At 43.1% G+C, this 27,101-nt stretch overlaps 1 protein-coding gene and 1 pseudogene across 10 annotated transcripts in view; both read left to right on the top strand.

Moving 5' to 3' along the window:
* Window positions 1-14,655: 14,655 nt before the first annotated feature.
* Window positions 14,656-15,288, top strand: LOC117095331 (annotated as a pseudogene).
* A 5,559-nt stretch (window positions 15,289-20,847) lies between these two features.
* Window positions 20,848-27,101, top strand: part of PLEKHM3 (pleckstrin homology domain containing M3) — a 209,466-nt gene continuing 203,212 nt past the window's right edge. For 3 of the 10 annotated variants that reach the window (XR_004441598.1, XM_033230495.1, XM_033230500.1), the window contains exon 1: window positions 20,850-21,189. The gene's annotated coding sequence lies outside the window, so the exon portion shown is untranslated. Of the gene's footprint in view, window positions 21,190-26,180; window positions 26,400-27,101 lie in introns of all 10 variants that reach the window. The other 7 variants (XM_033230496.1, XM_033230498.1, XR_004441597.1 and 4 more) reach the window with 4 other exon arrangements.

Raw genomic sequence — 27,101 nt, forward strand, 5'->3', positions numbered from 1 at the left:
CTGGATGCCAGATCCTGGGTCTTTTTCTAATTTTTCTCCAAAGAAAGGACTGTGGTTTAATCATTTAGGGTTATGCTCCCACTGTATGTAAAGGAAAGTCATTGCAAAGGCTGAAGCGAGTGAGGGAAATCCTTTTCTTGTGTAATAGACAGCCCAGGGTTGGCAGAGCAGCTGCTCATTGCCAGCAGTGATGTACACTTTCCCTGGCTTTTGGTTCCAACACGCTTCGCTTCTGTCTTTCTTCCTTAAGCTTGTGAAACAGCTGCTGAACCTCAATGTGTCATGTGGACTTTCCACTCAGGAAGAAGCAGAAAAAGCAAAAGCAAAATATTCACAAAGCTAAATCTGTCCCTTTCTATGAGGAAAACAATAGCTTTCCTAGAAGTCTCATCTACCAGGTTTTTCCTGAAATCTCATTGACCATACAGGCCATCTCTGCATGCAAGAGAGAGTGAGAAATACAGCCTTTTTATTTCAGCTGGATTCATTGCCACCCCAAATAAAATTAGGGTTCTTTTGGTGAGAAGGAATGGATAGCGTTTAGATAAACTGCCTGGAAAATAAATGCTAGCTATTGAATTCTTTCAGTTTTGAAAAGGTACAGAAATAAACTTGGGGTATACTTGAATTTCCCATCAGGAGAAACTTGTGGTGGGGAATCACTATAATTTTAAACAGTTTCAGTGCTACAGCATGAGAAAGATCCATTAAGAAAGATGCTTAACTATGGAGCAATAGAGACCACAATTTCTTTGGGCCAAAATCATGTGATGTTTCTACTTTTTGTATTTTAATATTTTTTTCACTTATGTCGCCTTTCTTTTTTGTGACCAAGAAAGGTTAAAATATATTATCATATTCAACCACCATGAATATGTATCATAAGGTCTAGAGACTATTAAAACCAGATGCAGGCTACTCCAAAGGCAAATATTGACCCTTCTTTTTCCACCTAGTCATCTTTCAAGTTCCTGAACCTGCCTAAAGTAGAAAGCAGCAGTGGCCCCAGTAGCAATATTAACTATTTACCATTTACTTAGGTCATTAGCCCCACCTGCACAGCAACTCCTGAAAGGAAGGGCATGATGGAAGCAATGGTCGTTCCTTGGGTGTTTTTAATGCCAAGGCTCCCTAACACTGAGTTCTCACGTTCATCTAATCCAGCTACTTCCTTGTTGTAGCAGACCCATGTTTTCTTAGTTTGCCCTCATTGAGGTGAATAACATATTTGTTGGTGAAAAGTTTCAAGATCAGATACCTGTTTTCTTTTCTTTCTTTCTTTTTTTTTTTTTTTTTGAGATGGAGTTTTCGCTTTTGTTGCCCAGGCTGGAGTACAATGGCACGATCTCAGCTCACTGCAACCTCCGCCTCCTGGGTTCAAGTGATTCTCCTGCCTCAGCCTCCTGGGTAGCTGGGACTACAGGCGCCAGCCACCACACCTGGCTAATTTTTGTATTTTCAGTAGAGACATGGTTTCACCGTCTTGGCCAGGCTGGTCTTGAACTCTGACCTCGTGATCCACCCACCTCGGTCTCCCAAAGTGCTGGGATTACAGGTGTGAGCCACCACGCCTGGCCATACCTGTTTTCTTATTGTCTCCCACCTCAGAAAATAGTGTGGTCTGAAGGAAGGGCTCAGGAAAGGGGCTCCTGTCTAGGGAGGGTACAGTCTGAGGCTGACAGGCTCCACTACCTAGCTGAAGAAACTGCCACTTGTTGGAGACAAATCCATGCAATTCATAGTCTCTCTAAAAAAAAAAACACATCTCAAAAACTCTGGCTGGACACAGTGGCACGTGTCCCAGCTACTCAGGAGGCTGAGGTGGGAGGACCACTTGAGTCCAAGAGTTTGAGTCCAGCCTGGGCAATATAGTGAGATCCCATCTCAAAAAAAAAAAAGTCTGGGCTGGGCGCGATGGCTCACGCCTGTAATCCCAGCACTTTGGGAGGCCGAGGCAGGCGGATCACGAGGTCAAGAGATCGAGACCATGCTGGCCAATATGGTGAAACCCCGTCTCTATTAAAAATATAAAAATTAGCTGGATGTGGTTGCGGACACCTGTAGTCCCGGCTACTTGGGAGGCTGAGGCAGGAGAATCGCTTGAACCTGGGAGGCGGAAGTTGCAGTGAGCCGAGATCATGCCATTGCACTCCAGCCTGGGCAACAGAGTGAGACACTGTCTAAACAAACAAAAAACAAAAGTCTGGGCCAGGGCCTTTCATTTTGCTTTTACAAGGGATTTCATGCTAGATAGACAGAGATATAATCGATGTAGATATAGATGTAGATACAAATAGAAATCAGTATACATATACATACAGAAAGAGATATACATATATTAACAGAGATAGGTAAAGATAGATACATATAGGTAGGTATAGATACATGGGGACTAAGTTTCCCAAGAGAAGAGCTACAAACCACTTTGAACACCTAGGCCTCCATTGCAGCTGACCATCACAAAGTTTGTGCATACCACCTATCACGGCCATCTTCACAACTATATTCTCAAACACCCCTATCACCATATTCTTCCCAGACTAAACACCAACAGTGATAAATTATGGTGCTTCATTAGGCAATATGTCATTACACAGTGAAATACCACTGGGCCATTTAAAAGAATGAGGTAGGGCCAGGTACTGTGGCTCACACCTGTAATCCTAGCACTTTGGGAGGCTGAGGCAGGCGGATCACTTGAGGTCAGGAGTTCAAGGCCAGGCTGGCCAACATGGTGAAACCCCACCTCTACTAAAAATACAAAAAGTGGCTGGGAGTGGTGGTGGGCACCTGTAATCCCAGCTACTCAGGAGGCTGAGGCAGAAGAATCGCTTGAACCTGAGAGGCAGAGGTTGCAGTGAGCCGAGATTGCACCCCTGCACTCCAGCCTGCACCACAGAGTGAGACTCAAAACAAAAGGAAGACTGACACAGGTGTGGGGGATGTACTGTGAAGTGAACAAAGGGAGTTTCAAAGCTGTGAATAGAAAATTATATGTGGTGTTTTTTGAAGGGTGGCAGGGGCTGGAGAGAATAGTGTGGAAGAGACGTGATTAGACTATGAATTTAAAAAAAAAAAAAATTCTAAGGGAACATATACCAAAATGCCATTTTTTTTTTTTTTGATTGGGGAGAAGATCACTTTCCTACATTATATGCTTCTCTAATGCTTTATACTTTTATACAAAAATATATAACCTTTGAAATCAGGAAAATACATTGATTCATATCTTTTGTGCAACATGTTTTTAAAATTCACTTTCGGCCGGCCACCGGTATCCCAATACTTTGGGAGACTGAGGCAGGCGGATCACCTGAGGTCAGGAGTTCAAGACCAGCCTGGCCAACATAGTGAAACCCCATCTCTACTAAAAATACAAATAAATCCATCTCAGATAAATAAACAAACAAATAAATAAGTAAATAAATAAAATTCACTTTCTTACAAGATCTGGCCTTGGCTTTCCTACTCATTCTTGCTTCATCCCACTCCCAGACTTTCAGCTTCAATGAGCCTCCCTCCTGCCATGTTCATTTCCTCACCTCTACTCCTGTTATTCCTTCTGCCCAGAACACCCTCCCCTGAGCCTTTCATTATTACAAATTCTACCCAAATGCCCTTCAAGGAATCCAAGAGTCTCCTTGAAACTCTTCTTCCAAATCAAGTGCGGTGGCTCACACCTGTAATCCCAGCACTTTGGGAGGCTGAGGTGGGACGATTGCTGGAGACAAGGAGTTTAAGGCCAGCCTGGGCAACATAGTGAGACCTTATCTCTATTTTTTAAAATAGAAAATATGTATAAAAGCTTTTCCTTCAGCTCTCATTCCACTCCGACCACTTCTTTTCTCAATTTGTATAATTCCTTTCAAATTTTAGTGTGTATAGGAATCCCCTGGAGAGATTGTTAATGCTCCTGTTTCCCCACCCCCAGAGCTTCTGATTCAATAGGGTGGTGTAGGGCCCCAACATTTGCGTTTCAAACAATATTCCCAAATGATGTTGATGCTGCATGCAGCTTGTGCATCACACTTCTAGAGACACTGGTCCAGAACTCAATAATTTAGAACGAATATTCTGTTGCTTTGTTCATTTTATGAAACACATATCTCTTTCATTATACTGTCAGCTCCTTGAGGGCAGGAATCTTGTTTCATACTCCTCTATCCTCTGCAGTACAAGAGTGCCAAGAGATGTTCATAGGATATGTGTTAATTGAGGCTGGAGGTTTGCATTGTCTCCATAATTTAGATGGGGTAAAGCTTATGTGTTTGCAGCAGTCTCTTCCAGTAGTACCAGCTCTGGAAAATTTCCTGGCACTGGCTCTGAACTTGAATGCATCTGGAACCCATGAGGTATGACCATGTGGCTTTGTGTTCACCTGGCTTGGGAGGACAATTCTCTATGGGCCTCAGATTTTCTGAAAACACAATTTTATAATAAGACTTTTTTTCTTTGGTCTCCAGACTGTCCCTAAATTGGTGCAATCCTGAGACTGAGTGATGCAACTTGATTATAAGACAGCAGTCTGGGTCTAGGTGGCCATACTAAGTGTAAAATACAAGTATGCCATCAATTTCTAGCTTCTTTTTTTTTTTTTTTGAGACAGGGTCTCACCCCGTTGCCCAGACTGGAGTGCAGTGGTGCAATCACAGTACACTGCAGCCTTGACCTTCTGGGCTCAAACAATCCTCCCGCTTCAGCCTCCCAAGTAGCTGAGGCTACAGGTGTACACCATCACATCTAGATAATTTTTAAGTTTTTGGTAGAAATGGGGTCTTACTATGTTGCCCAGGTTGGTCTCAAACTTGCGGGCTTATAGCATTATATTTTTAAAAGGAGTGATAGGGGCCGGGCGCGGTGGCTCAAGCCTGTAATCCTAGCACTTTGGGAGGCCGAGACGGGCGGATCACGAGGTCAGGAGATCGAGACCATCCTGGCTAATACGGTGAAACCCTGTCTCTACTTAAAAATACAAAAAAAACTAGCCGGGCGACGAGGCGGGCGCCTGTGGTCCCAGCTACTCGGGAGGCTGAGGCAGGAGAATGGCATAAACCCGGGAGGCGGAGCTTGCAGTGAGCTGAGATCCGGCCACTGCACTCCAGCCTGGGTGGCAGAGCGAGACTCCGTCTCAAAAAAAATAAAAATAAAAATAAAAATAAATAAAAGGAGTGATAGGATACATGGCCTCAGTCAGCCCACTGTATGAATGCCAGATCCCATTCAGTGTGAGTCATGGTACATTCAGCTGGCTGTGTATGGCCTGATGGCCTTCTCTCCAGGGCAGCCGAAGGCAACAGAATACACACCCAATCCATGCTGTTACTCTGCTTCTACTGAAGCCCACCCTTCCATCTCCAAACAGTAGAGAAAGTCCCCAGTTTTCTTGGGGATCATAAATAATTGGAACAATTCCACCCACCTATCTCTGTGCTGGCAAGTCTGGAGTGCTGAGACACTCTAATTCTTCAACTTCTTCTTTGGATAGACCCTCTGTTCTCTTTCCCACTGGGTCTTGAGAAGACAGGAGGCATCGCTAAAGCTTGTGTGTGTTTACTTGTGCCTTGTGAGTCTGTTATTGTATAAAGATGCTCTCAAAAGGGGAATAAGAATATGCTTCTAGTTCTACCCATAAAACTAGAAAATTAGTATTTAATCCCATAGGAAAAGGACCTGGCTTTTTACGCTGATCTGAGAAAATATGGAATATAGGTAGTTCCCAAATATACTAGTCATAGGAACCTCTCAGGGAACAAATTTTGGTTGATAAATTGCAAACAGGCGGCTGAGCGCGGTGGCTCACACCTGTAATCCCAACACTTTGGGAGGCCGAGGCGGGCAGATCATGAGGTCAGGAGATTGAGGCCATTCTGGCTAACACGGTGAAACCCCATCTCTACTAACAATAATTTTTTAAAATACCCAGGCGTGGTGGCACGTGCCTGTAGTCCCAGCTACCCAGGAGGCTGAGGCAGGAGAATCACTTGAGTGACAGAGCGAGACTCCATCTCAAAAAAAAAAAAATTGCAAACAGGCATGGAGGAACAGGGTACAGTATTTTGAATCACTATACACAATGCAACAAAGATTTATTAAGCACTCAGGTCACAAACATTGTACTGGACACTGAGGACAGGATGAGACAACAAAAATAGGCATAATTATTGCTTATGGAGCATGTGGTTATTCTCATGAAGCTTACAGTTTCACAGCAAGGTAATTATTAATATACAAGCATTCTGATAAGTATAAGTGTTTAATTATCGTAAATGCTGTGAAGAGCATATGGTGCTATAATTGCATGATACAGACGTCGTCAACCTAGAAGGGGCACTAAAGGACAACTTTCCTGAAGTGCTGAGTACTGAGCTGAGAGCTGAAGGATGAGTGGAAACTACTAGGGTAAAGAGTGTTCTAGACAGAATGACATGCAAAGGCCCTGTGGCAGGAATGAGCATGAATTGCTCATAGCATTGAAGAAGGCTGCAGTGACTGAAGCAGACGGCTAGGGGGAGCATGGTACAAGATGTTGCTAGAGAGGAAGGAAGGACCAGACCACGTCTGGGTCTCTTAAATCATAGTAAGAATTCTTACGAGCAATAGGAAGCTACTGAAATGCTTAAGCAGTTTTCTGTTTTGAAAGAGTTACGCTGGCTGTTGGCTGTTGTAGAGTTAATGGATTGGAAGGGCCAATAGTGCTGCTAGGAGGTGATTGCAGGACAAGTGCAGTCACCCAGAGGAGAGAAGATGGAAGCTTGGTCTAGGGTTGGGAGAAGGGAAATGAAGAGAGGTAGACAGCGCTGCACAGAAGAGTTCCCCGTATGTGATGCAAGCTTCTAGGACAGCTAAGCATTTGAAGCCTTTGCTATAAAGCTAACTGATTATGGAACAGTATGTTGAATTTAGGTGGCCATATTAGGTTTGTAAGCATGTGATGGACTTTTAGCTTCATTTTAAAAGCAATAATGGGACAGGCAGTTTTTCCAGAGAAGTGGAGTCCTGGAGAGTGAGTAGAAGAAGCCAGCTCAAGGAGAAATTCCTCAGGAGTGCCATTCTGCTTTATCACCACTGAGTGCTGCTGTTTCCAATGACAAGTTCCCAAGAAACCAAAGGGCCCAGTAAGGTAAGAGGAACCGGGGGGAAAACCATCTTAGAGTTTTAAAAAGTGGGGAAGACAAAGATGTTTTCTAATTTTGGAAACCTGAGTTCTAAGCTGCAAGGGTCCAAATCAAATTTTTGGGAAGGTCATTTTGTAGTATGGTAACTTCTTGCTTTACTGTCAGCATCTCTAAAGACAGTCCCCAGTAATGAAAGGGCCAAAAGAGGCTTTTTTTTAGAACCATTAGTGTACCCCCTCCTGTACAGTCCCATTAGCGGGCCTTATTAAACCAACCCAGACAAAGAGCAAAGATGCCCTAGTTAATGGAGAGTCTCCGATAATTACTCTGCTCAGCCGCTTCTTTTAGGGTCTGAATGGTCTTTAAATAATGTTTCTCTTGCTGTGGTCGCAGACAATGACCTAGCAGTCTGCTTTAAGCGGTGCCAATCCCATTAGCCAAAGAATAGCAAAGCTCTGTGTGTGTCTGCGTGCCAAGGAGCGAGTGTGTGTATGTGTGTGTGTGTCTGTGTGCATATGTGTGTGTGGTGAGGAGCTGAGCTTATGGCAGGGATCAGGCTTAATGTTGCTTTCTTCCTCTTTTCCTCCCTTTCTCTACACACTCATCCCTCCCAGGAACCAGGCATACCACTGTGTCTATTGGGTCATCTGCCTGTTGAGTGACGACCTGTTGTTATTGAAAATGGAAACAGACTCCCTTAAATGCTTGCGGACGATGTTTCTCATTCCTACTTACTAAGCACTTCTCTGTAGGATGTGATTCTAAACATGCCCCTGTCCTCTAAGAAATTCACGTCCCAGAGCCACAATAATGCAAACAATGTAAAGTCACCCCAGTAAATGTGTGCCACTCAGGTTGGAAAATGTTTTAAAAGCTTCATAAATGTGGAAGAAAAAGATTGAGGGTACAAAAGTTATAGGAAGGAATGCCAAGATCTTTGGAATATTTTCCTCTGTGGCTCTCTCTCCTGATGCCTTGCAACTCTTTTTTCTGATAATAAGAATACTTACTTATATTTAAATAGGAAGGATCAAGTGCTCCAACATGAAAATGTGCATAAGTTCAATCATGAACTCTTTCGTAATAAAAATGTACAAAACAACATTCAGAAACACTGCCATACATGGAACCTGGTTGCAACCTGCTCTTGCCCACCATTGTCTGGAGGACTTTTTCAGAGGCTCTAGAATGGTCTGATTCAACAGTTTTTGAATCAACTGAGTGTGAAAACAGGCTAGCATAAGTAGGTAGGGTGACTCCACTCACACAAATACATGGGAGTGAGTTATTTGCAGCTCATTAAGTATCACAAGGCCTCTCCCCACCACATACCCACCCATCACCCACATCATATGCCTCCTAGGAAGAATAATTATACTGAAGCCAACAGCATAAAAGAGCCATTTTCTGGTTCTGGGTTCTAGAAAGACATCCTAGACAAAGAAATAGTTTACTTGGGAAAACTAAAAAGAAGCTCCACTTACTTCTTACTTTCTGTAACTTTGATCTGCATGTGTTGTTGTTGTTGTTGTTGTTGTTGTTGAGACGGGGTCTCACTCTGTCACCCAGGCTGGAGTGCAGTGGTGCTCAAACACAGCTCACTGCAGCCTCGAACTCCTGGGCTCAAGGGATCTTCCCACTTCAGCCTCCCCAGTAGCTGGGACCATAGGCACATTCCACCATGTCTGGCTCATGTTTTTAATTTTGTAGAGATGGGGTCTCACCATGTTGCCCAGGCCAGTCTCAAACTTTTGGGCTCAAGCAGTCCTCCCACCTCGGCCTCCCAAAGTGCTGGAATTACAGGCGTGAGCCCCTATGCCCAGCCTCATTTTTCAAAATTTCATTTTTACTTTAGATTCAGGGAGTGCATGCACTTGTTTGTTACATGGGTAGATTGCATACTGGTGGGGATTGGGCTTCTAGTGTACCCATTACCCGAGTAGTGAACACTGTACTAGAAAGGTAATTTTTCAACCCTCCCCCCTTTTGGTGCCCCCAGTGTCTATTATTTCCATCTTTATGCCCATGTGTACGCATTATTTAGCTTCCAGTTAAAAGAGAACATGAGAACATGAAGTATTTGGTTTTCTGTTTCTGAGTTAGTTCACTTAGGATAATGGCCTCCAGCTCTATCCATGTTACTGCAAAGGAAATGATTTCATTCTTTTTTATGGCTGCGTGCCTTTCATTTAAAATTAAATTTTGAACAGATCCTGTGAACAGCTTATGTGTGGGGCTCCTTCTGTATTACTTTTTCTTTCTTTTAGGGACAGGATCTCACTCTGTTACCCAGGCTGGTCTCAAGCTCCTGGGCTCAAGCTGTCCTCCCACCTCAGCCTCTCGAGTATCTAGGACTACAGACGCATGTCACCACACTCAGCTTCCTTCTGTATAATTTAATTTAAAATTTTGATGTTATTTATTGTTAAGTGCATGAACTTACAAACAATTATTTGAGAGAGATTAGTTTCTTGTACATAGACCATTAGCAACCTATCTGTTGGGTAACAACTATTTGCATAATAATGAATTAAAATGTGTGAAATAAGGCAGCAGCCAGCAGGAACTGAAGAACTCAGTGTTTTGGGTGTCAGGTTGTTTTGTATCAGTGATTCCAATTCTGGTGAAAAGGAATGAATGGTATAAAAGCTCATTTGGGCCGGGCGCAGTGGCTCACGCCTGTAATCCCAGCACTTTGGGAGGCCAAGGTGGGCAGATCACCTGAGGTTGGGAGTTCGAGACCAGCCTGACCAACATGGAGAAACCCTGTCTCTACTAAAAATACAAAATTAGCCTGGTGTGGTGGCACGTGCCTGTAACCCCAGCCACTTGGGAGGCTGAGGCAGGAGAATCACTTGAGCCCGGGAGGCTGAGGTTGCAGTGAGCCGAGATAGCACCTAGAAGGTAGCAACCTGGAGGCCCCTCCTTCTAGATCAGGTACATGGGGCTTCACAATTCCCTGCCCCAAAAGTTCAGAGTCTGCCTCTAGGGCTGCATGGGCCTTTTTCCCGGGGTCTGTCATCCTGGGGGCTGACCCAGCTGTCAGTATGTTATCATAGGCCTGAGGAGTGACTTCCTCTGGGGAAGCAGTCAGTGAAGTCAGGACATGGCAGCTGAGGCATCTGCGTACACATGTGGGTCCTTGTGGTGCAGGACAGGGCCTAGGCTGGGAATCTGAGGGCACCCATTTGTTTTCTTCCCCCAATCCTTGTAACTATCAGGGGTGTGCCTGCCATTAAGGATCTGTTCTGGTGAGGTGAAACTTGGCTCTTTGAATTTTTCCTGGCAGTTTAGTTTTGAGCACACATCAAAGTTTTGTTATACTCTGGCTGCCAGGGCAGTTCAACTTGGTTTTTCTGTTTGTTTTGTTTTTCCTTTTTTATTTTTTTGTGGAGAATGGGGTCTCACAATGTTTCCCAGGTAGATCTCAAACTCTGGGGTTCAAGCTATCCTTCTGCCTCTGCCACCCTAAGTGCTGGGATTATAGGTGTGAGCCACCATGCCTGGATACCAGGGAAGTTCAACCCAAAGATTCACTCTTGGTAGGACATTTTGTAAGAAGGGAAAATAGGTCATCATTTCTGATTAAAATTCAGTACATCCTTTTTCATTATTTTTATTTTTTGCACTACTCTGCAATATGATATCTCCATTTTGCTGCATGAAATAACAGGTTATTTAGCAGAGGCCAAATATCACTAAGCACTGTTATAAACTCTCAATATGGGCTGGGTGTGGTGGCTCATGCCTGTAGTCCCAGCACTTTGGGAGGCTGAGGTGGGCAGATCACTTGAGGTCATGAGTTCAAGAACAGCTTGGCCAACATGGTGAAACTCCATCTCTACTAAAAATACAAAAAATTAGCCGGGTGTGGTGGTGGGTGCCTGTAATCCCAGCTACTCAGGAGACTGAGGCAGGAGAATCACTTAAACCTGGGAGGTTGCAGTGAGCCGAGATCATGCCACTGCACTCCAACCTTGGTTACAGAACGAGACCTGGTCTCAAAAACAAAAACAAAAACAAACTCTCAATGTGAATTAACTCATTTCAATAACACTTTGAGGTAGATAATATTATTACTATTATTATGTCATCATCATCCCCATTTTACCTATGGATAAACTGAGGCACAGAGAAGTAAAGTAGTTTGTACAATGCCTGAAAACTAAAAAGTGGTAGAGCCAAGATTCTAACCACAGTGCAATGCTACTTCTATTCAATCTTCTCTGCTTTTCTACCTTTACTTATCCTTCAGGTCAAGCTCAATCCCTCCCTCTTTATAGAAGCCTATCTAAGCAGATCTATCTGATTTTCTGGACTTCTGGACTTTTCTTTGCCTTCATCCCTCCCTGGATGTTTACTGTTTGGGACTGCTGGAAATCTTTCCAAATTTGTATCTGTTAACTCCACCATCTAAAGTGAAAGGCCTCAGAGTATATGTTCCAGGTTGAAAAAAATGTTTAGGTGAAAGGTGACTAGATTGACAGTTGAGTAGGCAGATGACTGGTTTCCCATCACAAGTATGGTAGACTCTATGATGTATTGCCCAGATCCCCCATCAAAAAAGGACTTGTTGCTCCAGCTTTGGGGAGTGCTGTCAGCAGATTACCATCAGCGGCCATTTTTCTTAGGGACTGTCTCAACTTCATAGTGCCACCATGCCCTAGAGTGGCCCATATCCAATAACTAAGGGATGTGGGAATATAAAATCCTGGCCATCTGGGTCAGTGGTGTGCTGGAGCCAGCTTCTACTGATTCTTAAGGCTTGAATATGTACATTTACAATTTTGTGTTCTGTGATGATACATCCAGAGCTTGAAATTAGGCATGGTAGGGATTTTTATATTGTGAAAATTGGCAAACTCTGGAAAATCAGAACTTTTACTTTTTCAGTCAGTTTACCAGTACACCACTGTTCTTGGTTCCACATAAACTATGCTGAAGCCACATCAAGATTGAGACAGTTTTTCTTTTGGAATATTTTAATTTTCTGGACGATTCTCTTGTAGTCACCCAACGGCTTCTTCCTGCCCACTGCACAGATAAAATCAACATACTAAGACTGTGGCATTGCAGTAGAGAAAGAGTTTAATTGACATGAGGCTGGCTCATGCAGAGGAACTGGAGTTATCACTCAAATCAACCTCCCCAAAGGCTGGAAGACTAAGGTTTTTATGGACAATCTTGTGGGCAGGAGGCTAGGGAATGGGTGCTGCTGATTGGTTGGGGATGAAATCATCAAGGAGTGGAAAAAGGTCCTGGTGCACTCAGTGCGCCTTTGGGTGGGGCCATATGACCAATTGAGTTATGAGTCACAAATCCAGGTGAAGTCAGTCTGAAACAACTACAAACCCAGTATTCTTTTCTACAATAGTGATGTTATCTATAGGAGCAAGTGGGGAAGTCACAAATCTTGTGGCCTCCTGGCCACATGACTCCTGGCAGTAAAGGATTATAGAAACTACTTCTACATTTTATCAGAGTTCAAGCCCCTTCCATAATCCTATTCTGTGGCCTTTCATTAGTCTTACAAAGGTGGGTTTCTGTCCCTGAGCAAGGAGGGGGCATTTTAAAGAGGGACTATTATCATGCTTGCTTTCAAGTTAAACTATAAACAAAATCCCTCCCAAGGTTATCTTGGCCTATGGCCGGAAATGACCAAAGATATTTTGAAGGTCAGAAGCAGAATGGAGTCAACTATGTCAAATTTCTTTTACTGTCATAATTGAAACCACAAAAGTGGTTTCACTCATCTATAAACTGTTAATGGAGGCCTCTGGATAGTACTGACCATTATACAAGCCACCAAGAATCAATGAACCCCATTCCTAGAGGACAGTGAATTCCTGTAGTAAGTGCTTGTTTTTTCTTTTTGTTTCGTTTTGTTTTCGAGGAGTCTCACTCTGTTGCCAGGCTGGAGTGCGGTGGCATAATCTCAGCTCACTGCAACCTCTGCCTCCCAGGTTTAAGTGATTCTTCTGCCTCAGCCTCCTGAGTAGCTAGGACTATAGGCGTGTGCCACCACGCCCAGCTAATTTTTATATTTTTAGTAGAGATGGGGTTTCACCATGTTGATCAGGATGGTCTCCATCTCTTGACCTGTGATCCGTCCACTTCAGTCTCCCAAATGCTGGGATTACAGGCATGAGCCACTGCACCCAGCCAGTAAATGCTTGTTGAATGACCACATTCAAATTGCTCTATTAATGTCTTCTGTAAATTCTATCACTTATTCTTGATTAAACTTATTTAGTTTAAAAAGCCTTGGTAGTCGGTGGTGGGGTGGGAAATCATTGAATAGTTAGCTTTGCTAATGGCTTTTCGCTTTTTTTCTGTTAACTTATTTGTAGAAGTGATAGTCAAAAGAGTTAAAGACATATATGGCCAGTAATCAAAGAGAATCCTAGGCCAGGCACAGTGGCTCACACCTGTAATCCCACCACTTTGGGAGGCTGAGGCAGGTGGATCCCCTGAGGTCAGGAGTTCAAGACCAGCCTGGCCAACACAGTGAAACCCCGTTTCTACTAAAAATACAAAAATGAGCCAGGTGTGGTGGTATGTACCTTTAATCCCAGCTACTTGGGAGACTGAGACAGGAGAATTGCTTGAACCCAGGAGGCGGAGGTTGCAGTGAGCTGAGATCGCGTCACTGCATCCAGCCTGGGCAACAGAGCGAGACTCCATCTCAAAAAAAAAAAGAATCCTGGCCCTAATATAAGAGCAGGGTCCTAAAGATACCCACCATTTCAGCAAAATAGGGTCAGATATTAATCTTTTGTGTGTCGGATCTTAGGATGTGCGAGATTCCTTGTAAAGAGACCTTAGGATACTTAGAATGCTTAGAGACGGAAGCTAGTTACCAACCCATATGGAACTGTTTCAGTATTTTAACAGCAGGTATGTCCTGGTGGGTGCCTTCCAGCTGAACAGCAGGTTCATTTATACTTTCAAGGAATAACTCTATTTGTGACTTCAATATTTGACATCGCCTATGCTTTTAATTTACCTAAAGAGACAAACAACAGTAATTATACCATGCTGATCTTAATAAATATCCAAATCATTTTTACTTGGGCTTATTTTGGGAGATGGGTGAGGTATACTTGGCTTGCAAATTTTAAGCTCTAAATAGCACTAAGAATGTTCTGATTAAGTTTAAAACACTTTTTGATGAGATTTTTGTTTTATTTCTTAGAAGACAGCATTGATTTTTTTGAATCTTGGCTTGAGCATTACTTTAGTAAATGAAGTCTGAAAGGAAAATATCTAATGAAAGTATATAATAATGGTACTTCCTCATATGACGTTTAACATTTTTGGAGATCATTTACTAGGTACCATAATACTTGTTGAGGAAAATGCAAAGATGAACAAGATAGGGTGTCTGCCTTGCCAGGGATACTGAAGAGAATATGATGGGGGAAACTTTGTATTTGTCAATTAACCTCAGTAAAGCTGGGAAAAAATCAATTAATTAATTAAAAATGGGGAACCTAAAGTTGGAAAAGAAGCGTTTCCAGGAGTCGGTTAAAAAAAAAAAGGCTTTTTTTTGTTGTTGCCACATCTACTGCAAGAATGAAGACCATTCTCAGCAACCAGACTGCTGACATTCCAGAAAATGTCGACATCACTCTGAAGGGAAGCACAGTTATTGTGAAGGGCCCCAGAGGAGGCCTGTGGAGGGACTTCAGTCACGTCAATGTAAAACTCAACCTTCTTGGGAAGAAAGAGGCTCCGGGTTGACAAATGGGGCAACAGAAAGGAACTGGCTACCGTTCAGACTATTTATAGTCACACACAGAACATGATCAAGGACGTTACACCAGGCTTCCGTTACAAGGTGAGGTCTGTGTCTGCTCACTTCCCCATTAACGTCGTTATCCAGGAGAATGGGTCTCTTACTGAAATCTGAAATTTCTTTGGTGAAAAATGCATCCCCAGGGTTCGGAGGAGGTCAGGTGTTGCTGGTTTGGTATCTCAAGCCCAGAAAGATGAATTAATCCTTAAAGAAAATGACATTGAGCTTGTTTCAAATTCAGCTGCTTCGATTCAGCAAGTCACAAGTTAAAAATAAGGATATCAGAAAAATTTTGGATGGTACCTATGTCTCTGAAAAAGGAACAGTTCAGCAGGCTGATGAATAAGATCTAAGAGTTGTCCAGCTACAGAAACAAGATGCTGGAAGACTCCTAAGACCTATTTGTGATATTTAAATGATGCAATAAAAGACCTATTGATTTTGCAAAAAAATAGGTATCTGGACTATAAAATGGGAATAAAGGGGTATGTGGGAGATAAGTCTGGAAAGGTGAAGTGTCAGTCAAGACACTTTCAGTTGTAAATGACAGAAACCAACACAAACTCCCTTGAGATAACATGGGCTTAGTTGATAATAAAACTATGGGGTCTAGGAGGTGAGGTTAGCTCCAGACCTGAGGAGATCCTGGGACTCAAGCAAGGTCATTAGCTCTTACTCTCCCACCACACCTTCCCACTCCCCTCACACAAAATCTTCATCCCTCCCTTGGTGTTACTCTCCTCTCCCCTGTCACCTTCCTTCCCTTCTTCAGCAGACAGGCATTCTCACATGGTGGGAAAGATGGCCATCAGGGGCCTCCAATTCACATCCTTCCAGTCCTGTAACCCAATAGGCAAGGCTCCTTCCACAGTTTCAGAGATAAAAATTCCAGGGAGGGACTCTGATTGGCTGGGTCACATGCCCACCCTGGCTCAACCTCTGTAGCCAAAAGACTAGGGTACTGTGGCTAGTAGAACTGGCCTAGCATTGATCACATACTTACCCTGTGTCTTACAGGTAGGGGAAGTTCCCAAAGGAACTAGGAATGCTGAGTGCAGAAAAACAGAGATGTCCCCACATGTAGGAGGGAGCCAATAATGTAGAGAGCCTCAAGGTCAAGCCATGAAGTCTGAACTCCTTCTGGCAATAGGAGGCCGTTAAAAGTACTGGAGGCTGGGTGCGGTGGCTCACGCTTGTAATTCCAGCACTTTGGGAGGCTGAAGGGGTGGGGGGCGGATCACGAGGTCAGGAGTTCGAGACCAGCCTGGCCAACACAGTGAAACCCCACCTCTCCTAAAAATACAAAAAATTAGCTGGGCGTAGTTGTAGGCGCCTGTAATCCCAGTTACTCGGGAGGCTGAAGCAGGAGAATAACTTGAACCCAGGAGGTGGTGGTTGCAGTGAGCTGAGATCATGCCACTGAATGCACTCTAGCCTGGGCAACAGGGCTAGACTACTGTCTAAAAAAAAAAAAAAAAGTATTGGAGTAAGAAAGTGGCTGTGGATTAACAATTGGACTAGATAATCTTCTAGGTTTCATTTCATTCTAGGTTTGGGTGCTTTTTTGTTTTTGTGTTTTAAGACAAGATCTCACTCTTGCTCAGGTTGGAGTAAGAAAGTGGCTGGGGATTAACAATTGGACTAGATCATCTTCTAGGTTTCATTTCATTCTAGTTTTTTTTTTTTTGACAAGATCTCACTCTATTGCTCAGGCTGGAGTGCAGTGGTGTGATCATAACTCACTGCAGTGTCCAACTCCTGGGCTCAAGTGATCCTCCTGCATCAGCCTCCTGAGTAGCTGGAATCTTGTGCCACCACACCTGGCTGATTTTTTAATTGTTTAATTTTTTGTAGAGATGGAGTCTCACTATGTTGCTCAGGCTGGTCTCTAATTCCTGGGCTCAAGTGGTCCTCCTGCCTCAGTCTCCCAAAGTGTTGGGGTTATAGGTGTGAGCCACTGCCCCCAGCAAACCTTAATTACTGAGCTATAGCATGAGGCTCCATTCCGTGTTAAAAATCATTCTGATTATTGAAAGAGAGGCCTTCCTGAATGTTAGGGTATAAATAAGTCAAAAAAATGGTTGCCCTAACATAAACTATGAACTTTGGGTGGTAATGATGTGACCGTCAGTGCAGGTTCATTGATTGTAGTAAGTGTACCACTGTGGTGCAGGACTGATAGTAGGAAAGGTTGTGGGTTTCAGGAACAAGGCATACATGGGAACTCTACTTTCTGCTCAGTTTTCCTGTGAACCCAAAATTGCTCTAAAAAATAGTCTATTAAAAGACAAAAGAAGGCCGGGTGCGGTGGCTCATGCCTGTAATCCCAGCACTTTGGGAGACCAAGGTGGGCAGATCACAAGATCAACAGATCGAGACCATCCTGGCCAATGTGGTGAAACCCCACCTCTACTAAAAATACAAAAATTAGCTGGGTGTGGTGGTGCATCCCTGTAGTCCCAGCTACTCAGGAGACTGACACAGGAGAATCACTTGAACCCAGGAGGCGGAGGTTGCAGTGAGCTGAGATCATGCCATTGTACTCCAGCCTGGGCAACAGAGCCAGACTCCACCTCAAAAAAGAAAAAAAAAAAAAAAAAAAAAAAAGACAGAAGAAGATGGTGGGACTGCTGTTAGCAGATAATCTTTTGAATGGAGATATGAACTTAAATATTTTATATTTAGAGAGGCAAAATGCTCCCAGCTGACATACAGAGGCCCATGAGCCAGTGGCTGCCTAGCTGAGATTATTCTCAGCCCTAAATCTTTCATCCTTTTTCTGGGATTATCCCCTTAATTCTGGTGCTGAGGATCTGTATTTGTGAGAGTGAATAAAATCTGTCATTCTTTTTTTTGTTTGTTTGTTTTTTTGAGATGGAGTCTCACTCTATCTCCAGACTGGAGTGCAGTGGCATGATCTCAGCTCACTGCAGCCTCCACCTCCCAGGTTCAAGTGATTTTCTGCCTCAGCCTCCAAGGACCTGGGATTACTGGCGTGTGCGATGACACCCAGCTAATTTTTGTATTTTTTAGTAGAGCCAGAGTTTTGCCATGTTGGCCAGGCTGGTCTTGAACTCCTGGCCTCAAGTGATCTGCCTGCCTTGGCCTCCCAAAGTGCTGGAATTCCAGGCGTGAGCCACTGCACCAGGCCAAAAGCAGCTTTTTAAATGCATTTTATGTCCCAGATTTCATGCTTAATCTATGAAAAACAATGGCAAATCACAGACTCCTGACCTCAGACTTCAAGGCTAGCCTGAAATAGTTTTTCTCAAAGGGTGGTCGATGGATCACCTTCATGAGAAGCAGTTGAGGACCTTATAGAAATTATGGAATTCAGGACCCTAATGTAGGTAGACCTTCAGAATAAAAATCTGTGAATATGTGACCCAGCAATCTGCGTTTTTGTTTTGTTTTGTTTTGTTTTGTTTTGAGATGGAGACTCACTCTGTCGCCCAGGCTGGAGTGCAATGGCGCGATCTCGGCTCACTGCAACCTCTACCTCCTGGGTTCAAGCAATTCTCCTGCCTCAGCCTCCTGAGTAGCTGGGACTACAGGCACTGGCCACCACATCTGGGTAATTTTTTGTATTTTTTTGTAGAGACAGTGTTTTATCATGTTGGCCAGGCTGATCTTGAACTCCTGACCTCAGGTGATCCAGCCTCCTCAGTCTCCCAAAGTGCTGGGATTAGAGGCATGAGCCACCACGCCCAGCCTAGGAATCTGCATTTTTAACCATTCAAGAACTTTGACACTCAAAATGCAGCATCACCTAGAAGATCATGACTGTTGCAGAGGCCCCATCCAAGACTTACTGTATCAGAATCTGCATTTTGACAGAATTCTTACCCATTAAAGTTTGAGAAACACCATCCTAGAAGATTCTGTTCCATGTGAGTTTTGAGAACCACCAGTTCAACGGAAGACTGATCTGTGTAGCACAATGTAATGAGTGCATTTATAAAGGAACACATGAGGTCCTCTAGGAGTGCATAAAAGGAGCAGGTTCCCCTGTCAGGCAAAGTTTCCAGAAGAGGTGTAATGTCACCTGCTGCTATTTTTTTTTTTTTTTTTTTTGAGGCAGCGTGTCGCTCTGTTGCTCAGGCTGGAGGGCACTGGCTCAATATCAGCTCACTGCAACCTGCGCCTCCTGAGTTCAAACGATTCTAGTGCCTCAGCCTCCCAAGTAGCTGGGATTATAGGTCGTGCGCCACCATGCCCGGCTAATTTTCATTTTAGTAGAGACAGGCTTTCACTATGTTGCCCAGGCTGGTCTCCAACTGCTGGCCTCAATCGATCCACCCGCCTTGACCTTCCAAAGTGCTGGGATTACAGGCGTGCACCATCATGCTCTGCTAATTTTTGTATTTTTAGTAAAGATGAGGTTTTATCATGTTGGTCAGTCTGTTCTCGAACCCCTGGACTCAAGCGATCCACCCGCCTTGACCTCCCTAAGTGCTGGGATTACAGGCTCGAGTCACTGTGCCTGGCCTTTTTGTTTGTTTGTTTGTTTTTAGAGTGAAAGTTTATTAAAAAGCTTTAGAGTAGTAACGAAGGGAAGTAAAAGAAGAAAAGAACACCTGGAAGAAGGTCAAGCAGATGACTTGAGAGACCAAGTGCCTGTCACCTGCTTCTTAAAGAGCAAGGAGAAATTAGCCAGGCTAAGTAAGAGGATGAGCCGGGATTGAGAACTCTCATGAGAGGGAATCACATGTACAAAGTCCTGAGGCAAAAGAGAATACTGCAAGTTTAGGTAATTAAAACAAAACAAAACAAAACAAAAAACTGTACCCCTGGCCAGGTGAGGTGGCTCACACCTGTAATCCCAGCACTTTGGAAGGCAAGGAAGGAGGATTACCTGAGGCTAGGAGTTCAGGATCATCCCGGGCAACACAGCGAGACCTTGCCTTTACAAAAAAAAAGAAAAAAAAAAAAGAAAGAAATTAGCCATGTTGTGGTGATGCGCGCCTGTAGTCCTAGCTACTCAGGAGGCTGAGTTGGGAGGATCCCTTGAACCCAGGAGTTCAGGGCTGCAGTGAGCTATGATCATGTGACTGCACTCTGGCCTGGGCACAGAGTGAGATCCTGTTTCTAGCAAAACAGAAAAAAAAGTACCTCAAATTGCAGGGTTTAAAGAAAGCTTATTTAAACTTCGAACATCAACCAAAGGAAATTTTTTCTTAACTCAATTGTTAAAGATTTGCTTATCAGTCTTCCGGAGGGTGGGAAGAGGAATCGGAGTTTTAGATTTCTATGTTTCATCCCCGACCCCTCTGACTTTTTTTTTTCATTCCTTTGTTCATTCATTTATTCAGATATATATACATTGGGCATGTGCTAGGCGCCTACTAGATGGTGGTGAGTGAAACTGAAATAGTGCCCGCCCTCTGGGAGTTCATAGGTGAGATGGGTGAGCGTGGGAAGACCAATAAAATAGACAGATGTGTACTTATACAGTGAGAAAATGGCTAAGAAGTGTGCTATGATGGAAAACAGACAGGAAACTGCAAGGAAGGTCTGTCCAATCAGACCAGCATATCCCCGCAAAGCGACCACAGTCACGGTGGGTGGGGTGTGGGTGGTCTTACTAAACAGTCCTGCCCGCGTGCACACACATGCACACTCTATTTGCTGGGAATCCGCAAGTGGGGGTGAAGACCTCACCTCAAAACCACCCCTTTTCAACCTGCATAGGAAAGGACAGTGAAAACGGATTTTCACTGCAGCCCCAAAACCGGAAATGAGAAGCAATCTCCAGGTTCTAATAGTCCCACTTTTGGAAAGAACTTATTTCTTTGAGTAATTAATTGCCTTAGACAAGGGAGATGCTAAAAATCAGCCCGACCCTGACATGTTCTAAGTGACATTTTCCAATCGCAAACACCCATTTTGGCGTTGGGTGGAGCAGTGAGGAGGCTCCGCGACGCACGCCATTGCTTTCACAATGTGTACGAGAGGAACTGTATATAAGAAAGCAAAGAAATAAGAAGGCCTGGTGGGTGCGGTCAGGCCCGGCCGAGCTGCCCGGTCCCTCGGGCAGGAAAGTCACGTCCTCGCAGCCTGGAACCTTGTGTGTCCGGCTCTGGCTGCCCGGGCCGCCGGCGGAAGCATTTCAGAGTGGGACCGCGAGAAGCCGCTTGTAAACAGAGCCGGGCCGGGATGGTCAGCGGCTGGGTTGGCTGTCACCGTGAGGCGGGCGGCGGGCTGCGGGAGCCAAGCCCCCGCCAGCAGCGGACTGCAGGCCCCGCAGGTGAAGGGAGAGTAGCAGCCAGCGCCCAGGTGAGCATCCGTCTGCTTCTGTGCTGCCTGGCTGGCCAGTTTGGGGGATGGGGTGGGGACGACAGCATTGTAAATATCTGAGCAGCTCCCAGGGGTAGCGGTGATTTTGCTGTTTCTTCCATGCCCAGGTTTTTATTTCGTGCTGGAGATTGTACCACATTGCAATGGCTAATGGGTGACGGGAGGTTACATGATGCATTATCTGCTTATTTTTGTGAATCAGGTATATAATAGGAGGAGAAAGTAGTTGAAATAGTACGTGATCTTGTTGAGTGCGTTATTAGTACCCCTGCTATCCCCTCCTGGGGATTATAAAACCAAACCCCAGCAGAGCTTTTAACCTATATCAGGCTGGGGCTTCCAGAAAACGATTGTTCTTTCTGTCGACTCTGTCCGTTTTTAACGTATAGTAAATGACACCACATGACTGATGACAAGCATGGTTTGATCTTGTAGGAAAGAATTATTAAGCTAAAAAATCAAGATAAGGAAATCTCACACCCATCCCTTGAATAAAAATAAGTTACTACTGAGACATTTATTTGGATGACAAATTGAGACTGGTCTGGATGTACATCTTGCAAAGCAAGACAAATTTGAATTTACTAGGTTAAACTGAGATTGAGCCATGCTGTTGTAAACTTATTTAGAAGTTTATTTCTCTCCTTTTTTCTTCCTTGGAAGGAACCAGAGAGAAACAGCTGGATTTTTTTCTTTATATTTTAATTTAAGTAATCGTAGTGAGTTGTGATTTGTATTTATAAAGTATTTTATTATAAAATACTACATGTAAATTATAATTGGCATACTTAAAATACAAGGCAGTTTTTGTTTGACTGACTTCAAGAAAATGCCTTCACAAAAGCTGGGCTATATATATATAGTCTCTAAAAATGTCAATTGACATTTGTAACCTTGGTCACATAGTCTTTTAGACAGGAGGTGAATATTAGGTTAAATTGCACCTACAATAGATAGATATACATAGAAGAAATGATACTAATTCCTGATGAGTTTTTCTTTACAGTGAATATTTTTACAGTGTCATGGTTTATAGCAAAAACTATAAAGCCAGACTCCTTCAGTTTGAATTCCTGCTTGGTCACTTCCTAGTTGTGTAATCTTGGGCAGTTGACTTAGCTCTTCTGTTTCCTGATCTGTAGAATGGGAATAATAACAGTATTGACCTCATTAGGGTTTTTATTATTGTTATTTTATTTTATTTTATTTTGAGACAGGGTCTTACTCTGTCACTCAGGCTGGAGTACAGTGGCATCATCATGGTTCACTGCAGTCTTGACTTCCTGGACTCAAGCGATCCTCCCACCTCAGCCTCCCGTGTGGCTGGAACCATAGGCACACGCCACCACAGCTGGCTAATTTTTGTACATTTGGTAGAGACAGAGTTTCGCCATGTTGTCCAGGCTGGTCTTGAACTCCTGAGCTCAAGGCTTAGAACAGTACCTGGCATATAGTAATTGCTGTATACAAGTTTGTTAATAAATATATAAAATAAAAATATGCCAGTGTTGAAAATGGAATGGTGATTACCAGGGCCTGGAGAGAGGGAGGCAATGGAGGATTTGTTGTTTAATGCTACAGTCCCCAACCTTTTTGGCACCAGGGACCGGAACACCATTTTTCCACAGAGGGAGTGGCGTGGGGTTGGGGAGTAGAGGCAGGATAGTTTCGGGATGAAACTGTTCTACCTCAGATCATTAGGCATTAGATCCTCATAAGGAGTGTGCAACCTAGATCCGTCACATGCACAGTTCACAATAAGGTTTGCATGAGAATCTAATGCTGCTGCCCATCTGATAGGAGGCGGAGCTCAGATGGTAATGTGTGGCTGGTCCATTGCTCACCTGCCATGTGGCCCAGTTCCTAACAGGCCGTGGACCAGTACTAGTCTGCTGGCATGGGGGTTGGGGACCCCTGGTTTAATGGGTATAGAGTTTCAGTTTTGCAAAATGAAAAGTTCTGGAAATTGGCTGCGCAACAGTGTGAATGTACTTAACAACATTGAACTGTACACTTAAAAATGGTTAAGATGGGGCTGGGTATGATGGCTCAGCCCTGTAATTTCAGTGCTTTGGGAGGCTGAGGCAAGGGCATTGCTTGAACCCAAGAGTTGGAGGTTAAGTGAGGTATGATTATGCCACTGCACACCAGCCTGGGCAACAGAGCAAGGGCATGTCTTTAAAAAAAAAAAAAAAAAGTTAATATGGTAAATTTCATATTATATGTATTTTACAACAGTTTAAAACTTTTAAATACCAGTGTTAGCAAACTTATGTTTTCAAAATTGTATTAGCGTGCTGCAGTCCCATTCATAGTTAGTTGCCTTTGCCATTATGGAACTGCAGCTTCTGCAGTCATCAGTAAGATTCACTTTTTTAGTAGATTTGTGTACTTGAGATTTAATTATAAAGAACACAAACAAATGATACGCAACAACACCTAAGACTCTGTGGCAGGCAGAATTCTAAAAATGCCTCTCTACTAAAATTGCTCTCTATAATCTGTGAAACCTGTGCATATAATAAGATACCACTTTCTTGATTATGTTATGTGGCACAGTTGAATTTAAAATGGTGAGATTTTCCAGGTGGGTCTAATCTAATCACAGGAGCCCATAAAAGTTGAGAGCTTTCTCTGTCTGGGAAATTGGAGAGACTTAAAGCAGGAGGGCTTAACATGCTGTGTTGCGGCTTTGAAGGTGGAGGGGAACTGTTGAGAAGGAATTTGGGCAGCCTTGAGGAGTACTGGAGGCCTAGAGTTGGTGAGGGTGGCCCCAGCAACAACCAGCACAGAAAGAAATGGGGACCTCTGACATAGGCCACAAGGAACTAGATTATGTCAACAATTCCAATAAGCTTATAACTGGATTATTTACCTGAGTTTCTATTAATAGATAAGAACCCAGCCTGGCCACCACCTTGATTTCAGCCTTGTGTGAGAGAATCTGAGCAGAAAACCCAGTCAGGCCCATCCAGGCTTCTGACCTCCAGAACTGTGAGAAAATAAATAGGTGTTGTTTTAAGCTACTTAAGTTTGTAGAAATTTGTTATGCAACCATAGAAAACTAATACAGAAAGAAAAATGGAAACAAAAGCAAAGTATCATTTTTTCCAAATCTCAAATTAACATGAATTTTCAAAAATCCTCCACACCAGTTAGTGTGCAGCGCAGCAGACACTCGCAAGTGCTAGGAGGGATGCACAATTGCTGTAACCTTTCCAAACAGCTCATTGCTGAATGTATGAAAAGCCTCAATGATGCTCCTACCTTTTGACCCAGTTAATTCCACTTCTAGGGTCCATCCAAAGGAATTTTTCAGAAATATTTTAAAAGTTAATGTTCAAAGATGCTCAATATAACTTTATTTAGAAAAAAACATGTGTAATAATCTGAATGCCCCAAAACCGGGGAACAAATTGCGGTGTCGTCAATAGATACAGTGTTATATAGACACTAAAAAGGATTTATTTTTTATTTTTTATTTTTTTGAGATGGAGTCTCACTGTGTCACCCAGGCTGGAGTGCAGTGGCGCAACCTCGGCTCACTGCAAGCTCTGCCTCCTGGGTTCATGCCATTCTCCCGCCTCAGCCTCCCGAGTAGCTGGGACTACAAACGCCCACCACCACACCTGGCTAATTTTTTGTATTTTTAGTAGCGACGGGGTTTCACCATTCACAGGATGGTCTCGATCTCCTGACCTCGTGATCCACCTGCCTCGGCCTCCCAAAGTGCTGGGATTACAGGTGTGAGCCACCACGCCCGGCCAACAGAATTTCTTAATGAAGTTTAAAAGTGTGGAAAGGTGTTTGCTAGTTGTGGAAATGATTGCTAGTTGGGGAAAAATGTGTATCTATAGTAAGCTCTGAACTATGTTTAAAAAACCAAAATCTATGTAAGGGCTGAAAGGGCCACAGCAGGGCAGTGCTTTTTTTCCAGTGGAGGGTGAATAGGCATTGTTTATTTTGCCCTTTATTCTCTTCCATATTTTCAAAATGACAAGCAATGAACATGTAGTACTTATTTATAATCACAGAACTCAATAAACATTATTTTAAAAGCTGTTAAGTCTCTACATTGTGGGGAATACAATGACTGTAAAACATTGTACAGTCAAATACTGGAGATAATAAAATCCATAAATAAGTATGTGGCAGAAAGTGATTTTTTAAAGAAAACAAGATATAGAAAACATTATTATTGAAAAGATTGAAAATAAAGTTGGAAACTTATTTCTCAGTAGGGTAATAAGTGAAGGTTTCATGGTAGAAGGATCACTGAATGTCATATAGAAGTAATAGAAAAAGGAGGCACATAGCTGAATGTTCATTAAAAGTATTTTGTTTTCTTATAGATTGATGGATGTAGGTTTTGGGCTAAGGACTCAGGTTAATTATACTGGTGGAAAACAACTGTGAAGAATATGGGACGATTTACAGAAAAAAATGGTGCCTGATTAGGAAAACCAAGCTGGCCCTAGCCCAGTAACATCTTCATTAAAAAACATCCAAGGCTAATATTTACTGAATATTTATGAGATACTTGACATACTCTATTACAGTTTAATCTTGTATATAGCCTTTGCTTAAGACTTGAAGTCATTCATTTACATATATAAAAAGTAGGCAGGTAGACAGTTACTAATTTAATTACTGGTTTCAAAAGACCTGACTTTAATGGGAACTTGGAAAAGGTTAGATTGGGCAGGTTTTTTAGGATTCTTTATCTCTAGACAGTTGCCAGCAGCACCAAGCTACTGCTGCTGTTACTTTTATTTTCCCATTGTCACCTTATCCTATGTCACGTCACCCTGTCCCCCAACACCCCTAGAAAAGTACAGAGAGTGTCTGTGGCCCCGTCGGTTGCTGGCTAAATGCTGATTTGCTTCAGCAAATGTTAAGCCCTTAAAAGAAAAAGTCTACAGGGATATCTAGCAAGGAGTTGCTTTTTTCTTCTTGCTTTCTCCTTTTAGAGTACATTTGGCATTTGGTTCATAAGGAACTGAACTACATCCTAGCTTGGAGTTTCTGATGCAAGCCAATTAATTCAGAGAACTCAGTGCTGAGTGACAGTGTGATAAAAATGACCACCAGCAATAAATTCCATGCGTTATGTTTGCTCTGTTGCATTGTCTACTGTGGATCATACCAGATATTGAAAAACATGCATAATTTGCCTTCGTGCTGACAAGGTAAAAGTTTTATTTGTTCCATAAGTAATTAATCTTGATGACAGTACGAGTTATGAGCAGAAGCCAAAGTCAAAATATGGAAGCCATTGCATTAAGATGTCAGGCATGCTGTTTTCATTAACATTTTGTTTGTTTTTCATACACTCATTAATTGTTCATTTGAGTTATGTGGTTCAAATAGAATCCCCCAATCATAAGCCACATTTGTGACCATGGTAGAGATTTATTTATCCAGTTCTCCTGCCTAGTGTAACCAGTTTGTAATTCAGTACAAACTAAAGCTGTTCTGTCTGGCATTATCCAGTTTACCTGTGAATACTTATGTAACTGGGAAATTGTTAAATATCCACTTCACCTTGTATTCTGTAGGTGTGATTATATAAATGTTGATTTTTCAGTCACAGAACAAAAAACACGTGTTGTAGGTTAGAAACATCAGAAATATAACTAGCAGATTTTTTGTTCCAGGAAATTAGCTGAATGATCTCCTCCTACATGTTCTTGATCCACGTTTAGCAGCACTATAACTTTTCCAGAACAGCTTCTCTTCCACCTTCAGGGATTCATTGATTTGTTGATTCAGGAAGTAAGGATTGAGCACTTGTTTTGTGCCATGGCACAGTACTTGGAGGTAGGAATGAACAAGACAGGCACAGTCCATGCCTTGATGAAGCTTACAGTCTAGTGGGGGAGACCGACAGT

Source organism: Trachypithecus francoisi, unplaced genomic scaffold, assembly GCF_009764315.1.
Source record: "Trachypithecus francoisi isolate TF-2019V2 unplaced genomic scaffold, Tfra_2.0 Lachesis_group13, whole genome shotgun sequence".
NCBI lineage: Eukaryota > Metazoa > Chordata > Mammalia > Primates > Cercopithecidae > Trachypithecus > Trachypithecus francoisi.